Genomic DNA, 7,551 nt, shown 5'->3' with positions numbered 1-7,551 from the left:
ATGCCCACACATTATGAGAGAGAGTAAAATTGTGTATCAAAACAATACCCTTCAAACCAATGCCCTGAATTGTACCCAGAAGCCATCCAGTAAAATGCAGCTTGTGAAGCAGTGGGGACACATGAGTGTAAATGACATCATTACCCATACCCCCACATTCTGGGCCAGCTGTTAGCCTCCAGATGGTCTTCAAGAGCAGCCCCGTGTGGAATGCATTACAGAAATCCAAATGAACCAAAGAGACCCTGTGATCGATGAAACTGAAAGCTGCTGAGGGGTCAAGAAGCACCAGGATAGATGCATCACCCCCATCCCAGCACCCCCACAGGGCATCAACAAGCATGACCAATGCTGTCTCTATACTGAACTCTATTCTGAAACCCAGCGTCTGTCAGGTTCAGCCGGCGCTGCACGCCTAGGAACTTGCCCAGCCGCGCTTTAGTCAATTTCACCGCTCGAGCGCCAGCGCAGAAAGAGGAAAGGCGAAACCGCAAGCTAATGAATGGGCCCCCTGGCGCCACTTCACTAATCTGGAGCGGATGCGTTGTGTTAAGCCAGAGGGCCGCGGGCGCTATAGACAAAGGAGAGAGCCCGGAATTGAGGAAGAGATCAGCGCAAGGGGATGCCCCCGCTGTGCGCGCAACAGAAGCCCCAACGAAGGCAACGACCACGCCACAGGCAACAACAGTCAAAGAAACAAGAGACCTGGGCTGAACCTGCCATTCCAGTAGAAGGGGGGGATTACAGGGGCAATCTGCAATCTAATTTGTAATATGTAACCTAGCAACGGGGCCCGCGCGGGGATTGAGACGACTATAAAGGAGTAATGTAAATGTGCCAAGCCAGTCCTGGCTTTGCTTGTGACTGCTACGTTACGCATGAGTAAACCTCTTTTGTGAACCACACGTGTCACGGGAGTTTCTCTGTCGAACGGGGCAAACCTTACAGCGTCAACAGGTCCAGATAATCTGTTTCCTCCGGGGTCCTCTAGAGCTGAAGCTAGACCACCCTTTCCTTTACCTTCCCTCCAAAAAAGGAAGGTTGGGACTAAGCAAAAATTGTCCAGGATTGTCAGGTCCAGCAATGGCCTCTTCAAGAAAGGATACACCACAGCCTTCCTCCAGGCTGCGGGCACCACCCGCTGCATCAGAGAATCCTGCATAGCTGCTTTTATTGAACCAGGGACATCCACAGGGTGTAGTCAAGCAAATCATTGCAATGGTGCAATTAAATCTCCACCTTCTTTTTTTTTTAACGTGCTGCGATGCACATCAAACAGCTGCCAGCCTGCCTTTTTTTACTGTACCCTTGCAGATACCCCTGCGTTGAACAATGTATTGAATATTTTCTTTTCAGTCTTTAGAAGGCTAACATTTCCCCAAAAATAAATGCCAGGCTTTCCAGTATTCTCTGTATTGATCTCCCCAAGGGATTACTTAATCCATGCCATCCCAATAACATGTTAACCAGCATCATCTCTTATCATTAAATCTGACTGTAATCTAGAGTACTAAAAATAAGTGGCAAGGACAGGCTCAAGAAAAGAAAAAAAAGGATGCTTTATAAACCTCAGCATGGCTAGAGGGACATGAAGAGGATCGGTGACATTTAGTACAACTCTGTACACACAGCATTTCATTCATCACTAAACTCTGTTTTAGGGCAAGAATTATACAGCATGTTGTTCTTTTAAATCCCATTAATATCAATAGAGACATGACCTGGTTGCCGAGAACACCTTGTATCAGGTCAAGAAAACCAGCACTGTTTTTTCTTCCATGCTGGAGAAAGTACAAAACCTTATTGCTGAGAAGCTGAAAGAACTTGAGCGTCTTCTAAATATAGCCAGTTAATTAAGCCACAGGATGGGCATATAGAACTGCCTGCCCACAATCTTCTTTTCAGACACTTTCCACTTTTAAAATCAAGTTCAGTTCCTGCTCTGATAACTAAAAGCGTTTATCCCTGATAGGCTTCTTTTTTCCTTGCACACAAAAGACCTGAGCCAGAAATAACTTCACAGGAGGCATAAGATCAGCTGAGAGCTTTCTTTGTTGGCCTTCTTACTCCTGTGTGGTACTAGAATGATAACTTCACAGCTAAATTTTTACAAGAAATGTTTATCACCAAGAGGCACGTGACTACAGCGATACACATTTGTGTCAGTACTGGATGATGGACAAAGAAATCAAGCAGTATTCATTTTATGTATCTGCATTTGTTCACAAGAAATGAAGAAAAATGGATATTTAGGGGATGTGGCAGGTAAGACTCTGGTGAGTTCAAACTCATACACATTCATCGCTTGGAAAATACCGATGCTTCCAGAATGATCTCTCTCAAAGAAGACATTACAGATGAACACAATGCACCCTTTTGGCACATCACACAGCTTTTTATATTCAAATCCAAACACCATAAATTGAAAGGTGACAGAGACACCCAAGGACTTATCAATGCATAGCAATCTAGCCCATTTAAAGAAATGTGTGCAAAACTGAAAAGGGGACAGAGTATAGCAAAATCAGTAAGAAATATTCCTCTCTTTTCCTCTCCTTATGGAAAGTAGAAAGCAATTAACTTTTTCAAGGAGCGCTGAACTAAAATATTCTCTGCACCTCAAATTCGCACGCCTTCCTCAAGTGATATGAAGAAGATGGCGGCAGACACTGCAATGCTTTGTTGGGTCCCAAAGGAGTTATACAAATAAGTAGCCTTACTACCCAGGGTAGAGCACTTGAACATCTTTTTTTGTCTCTGGGAATGTACACAAAAACACTGTGTAAATTCCCTAATCAAGTAACATCAGCACAAAAATGACTGACAAAGGCTTTCAGGTGGGGAGTCCTCTGTGCGTAGTTTCTTATCAGAAATATGGAGGTAGGGCATGGAAACACTTGAGCTGGAGATTTAAGTACACAGGGGGAATATTTTTAGGAACGTAACTGCTTTAGATGAAGCCAGTTTCTCCCTGCTTAATAAACTGCAAGTTCTATTCCAGCTTTGAAAATCAAAATGATGAAAAATACAAGAAAAATGTATACAAGGAGAGATGGAATAGAGGTTGTCCCACCCCTCTGCTTCTCCCTGTATACCTGTCTAATAGTTCACACATCCTGTTCCAGGAGTAGAAACCTTCCTCAACTTAAAGTGTTGGGCAGAACATTTTGTGATATGTAAGCATCCTCTCTCTGCTCCACCTCGCCAATCCCAGTTCTGTGGGTCTCTATGGGCAGCATTACCATAATTCAAAACCTGCCATTTTTCTATCTAGTTGGGCATAACACATGACTCCTTGCATGCACACACCCACTTCTCACTCATGGAAAGCCCTGGTCTTCCAATCTGTCCTCCCTCATTAATATTATTTTAAAATGTCCAATTCTGCTAATCATCAGGCTATTGAAAATGAAATTCTCTGCATATGTTTTTTTTTTAATTGCAAATTGATAGAATAATTAGCTTGACTGCCATGTCCACCATTTCTTATAAATCTGGCCTGTTGAAGACAGCTTCTTTCTAATTAGTTCTTGGCAGTCTTTGACTCTGACAATAACTCCAAGCAATGTCTCATGAAAGAAACTGACAAAGTCTCCATAGTCCTGAAATTACAGTATATTAGGCACTGGCAACTGAGAACCTAAGGGCATTGTCTGCCCCCACAGGGTTTCTGAACCCCTCGGGTCTTCTTAGTGAAGTCTGCTGAAGAGTTAAAACCTCCCATTTTGATGAGGCTGAGCTTTCTCACATGTCAGCGAATATACATGCAGAAGGTTTTTTAAAAATGATTTATCCATTCCATGCAAACGCTTATATAAAGCAAGCTTCAGCATTCCAAAGAAAACTCTCTTGAATCCCCTTTTCATTAAAAAAGAAAGCTGCTGGAGCATGGAGGGGACAGTTACTAGATAAATAAATACATTTCTGTCTGAAGGTTGTCCTGAAGCCTTCTTCCCACTGTAAAAAGCAACCGAGATTTAGGCAGAACTCTTCCTAGTTTTCCTATGCCCATCAACTAGTCACTCTAAGAACCAAGTCCTGTTAATGGCAATCATTCAGAAGCCTTTCTGCTTTTTGAGAAAGGGCATCCATTATCAGCCACCGACAGGAGCACTATGTGGGGGGAGCGGAATATCTTTCTTTCAGAATCCTGGACCCCACCAATTCATAATGCAAATCTGTTGAGGTGGTTTCATCAGAAGCATCAGTATGTTTCGGCTTCAAGCTGCCTCTCAGGATGTCTGCATGATGCTCCAATTCTTATTTCTTTCAAATTCTTCCCCAACTTCACCTGTTCTACAAAACTAATCTTTCAGGCTTTACTCTGAATAACCTGTATCTTAAGGCCTCTTCCACGTATGGAGATGGTTGTCCCTCTGCATCCCTGCAGTGTCGTGGAGCTTCTGTAGGCTTAGGGACACTCAGTGAAACATTGAAATAACAAACTCCATTTTAGCAAAATTCAGGTGCAATCGACAAAATTTCCATCCAGACATTCCCTCCACACTGAATAATAATTAAGTCCCTTGCAACTGAAGTTATTTATTTATTTATTTATCTATTTATTTATTTAATTTCTCCCCTGCCCATCTCCCCCCAATGGGGAACTCTGGGCAACTCACACAAAACATTAAAACCATAAATACATATAAATACATAAAACTTCAAAATTTAAAAAAACATTACTAAAAAAGGAGAGTCCAAGAGGGTGAAGAATCTGGGGCTGAAGACAGCAGGCCTCTATGGGGCTAGCCATCCCCACGCTTGAAGTATTCTCTCCCCACCCCAGGACAAGTGACAGAACCAGGTCTTCAAAGCCCTTCAGATAAAGTAATTCAGATAAAGTACTTAAAATAACATTACCTTTATGTTAAATTTACCTTATTTACCATGATTCATGCCTGTATTAGGATGCCATGATGCAAATGATATCAGTTGTGTCAATTTATGTAATGATGCAAATGATGTACATTCCTATAATGACACACTTGCATAGTTAATGGACATTCAGGAAAGATGAACAGCTTCTTTCCCCAATTAGACCCTTGAATTTAGGTTGCAATCTTCCATCAACTTCTCTCAAGATTTCCATCAATGCTTCACTTACAGCAGTGACCCACAATGTGCTCCCTGATTGGAACTGAAAATGTGGTGTGTGTATAAAGGCAGGTCCTTACTGTCTTTATCAGCTTGATGACACTAAGAGTTATCTTACTGGATGATAGGAGGTCAGGCTGCAGATGTTTTCAGGAGGGAGAGAAGAATAATCTAGGCTCACTTCCCCTAATGAGCAATTGCCTTCTATATTTGGAATCCTACAAGCCAGAAATGATAGAAATGCAGGAAACCTTTAATTTTACGGGCTGCAATTCTACAGCTTCAGACAGAATGGACAAAATCTGAATTTGGACCTCACCCCAAACAATGGACTGAAGTCCAGGGCTTGATGAAGCAGTAGCAATGTGGATACTGTTTCTGCACATGCATAACAAGTACCATATTTCATGGTACTCTTGGCAATATTGGCCCCTTTCTCCATGGTGTTTGGGATAATGTGTCTTGCAGTGTTTTTGTAAATATTTTGTGAATGCTGTCTTTAATCACAGGACTTCGAAAGGGGGTATAAAAAAGAGTAAATTTGAGTCCAACCAGAAAGTTGGAGTTGAATGAAAAGCTAGAACGAAGAGTTTGTGAAGAGCATGGTGTAAAGAAAGATATTTGTTATGCATCCTGTAAACTTAAGAAATATGCTTCCCTGTATGATGCTAACAGTACAAAAGCTGAAAGTGGGACAAGAAAATATGAAAATGGCATGGGAAACAATACCTAGTGAAGCAGTGATGAAGCGGCATGTTCAACAATGTTCATGTGGTGTTAATGTATGCAGAGTAGAACTAAGAAGAGCGGCTAACAGAGTGGCAAGCCACATGAAAATACATTTCAAAACCAGTGATGGATGGTTGGGGTGATTTTGTAAACAGCGTGGAATCTGTAACAAGGGACACTTTGGTGAAGCATTGAATGCACCAGCAGCAGAGATAAGGTCTTTCAGGCAAAGTTTACTTAAAATAATCAATGACTAAAGCTTCATACTGTCACAAATATACAATGCCAGTGAGACCAGCTTGTTCTGGTGTTTGGTTCCAGAAACCATTCAAGCCTTTAGACATGAACAATCAACAGGAGGACAAAAAATCAGTATGGGGTAGATCTCACTGTTACTTAGTACAAAGTCAGTGGATTGCATAGATTAATGCCAATCATTGTCGGTAAGTCACATCACCCAAGAGTGTTGAAAGATAGTATACATCAACTGCCAGTCATATAGTATAATTCACAGAAGGCATGGTTTACATCCACACTTTTTCAGGACTGGTTCCTCAATCACTTTGTGCCAGAAGTCAGGATATCAAAATGAGATGCTGGAAGTATCATCTGAGAACATGACAGGGTTTCCAGTCATCCATCAGGGAAAAAAAGGTGCACCAACATTTTGATAGTAAATTTATCCAAACCAAGGACCCAGGATTCATTCTGGCAACTATAAAAGTTTATAGAGAGAGATTTTTGGGGAATGTGATGGTTGTTGTGGAGGGCCAATCTGATTTTAACAAACAGAAACAGTTGGCAGTCTTCAACTTTGCTGCAGCTTGGAAAGCAGTCAACAAATTCCAACATTGGCCAATGGATGTGGACTTTTGCTTTGAAAGATTTGAAGTCAATGACTACCACAGAACCATAAACAAAGCTAGCAGAGAGGAAGCAACTGTTGGCAATGTCTTATAGTGGTCAGAGGAAAATGAAGGTGGTCCTGGATATCAGGTGATGATAGAGACTGAGATGGCCAAAGTGGCTATGGTCAGCATGAAGGAAGATGACAACAACAAAAAGACCTGATGACATTCCAAATCAAGTTGTACGTGTGATATCCCTATTCAGCTATCTTACAGTTTTTATTAATACCTCATCTAGCCTCACATCTCCCACTTCTGTGCTCTAGTGCAATAATCCAATAGAAGCTGCAAGTTTCCGAAACTCATTTAAAACTGGACACTTTATTCAAACCAATCAGTGATCCACTATTATCTTCATCAAAATGTATCTGCAGAAGATTGCTGTTAGAAGATTACAATAATAGGGCAAAAAATAGTAAACATCTAGAGAAAATAAAGACAACATCTTCTCAACCACTAGGTTGATGGTATGATTTAGGATTTTCTGGAGGATTTTTCAGCAGCTGGACTGATAATTGATGTGAAAGCATCCTCCTCTATATTTTGGGCAACATGGTACATGACCCAAACAGCTATATCTTCCAAAATCCTGGTCTCCCTCACATTGAATGCCCAAGATGGCTACATCATTCTGCTTTAAGGTACAAATAATCCTGTTTGATAAAGGGATATAAATCAACCAAGAACTCTTTCGGTCATTGACTTGATTCTCATTGGGGACTTGATTCTACAAGTCCTTTTGAATTGTCAGTTCAAAGTGTTGAAACAAGTCAATGCAGTTTGGATTGTCAAATCTGTAATGATAGTTTACACAGTT

This window comes from Python bivittatus, unplaced genomic scaffold, assembly GCF_059951505.1.
Source record: "Python bivittatus isolate LINGU-HERP-01145 unplaced genomic scaffold, Pbiv_v1 ctg000960_np1212, whole genome shotgun sequence".
Lineage (NCBI taxonomy): Eukaryota > Metazoa > Chordata > Lepidosauria > Squamata > Pythonidae > Python > Python bivittatus.
Note: the sequence above shows the minus strand (reverse complement) of the source record.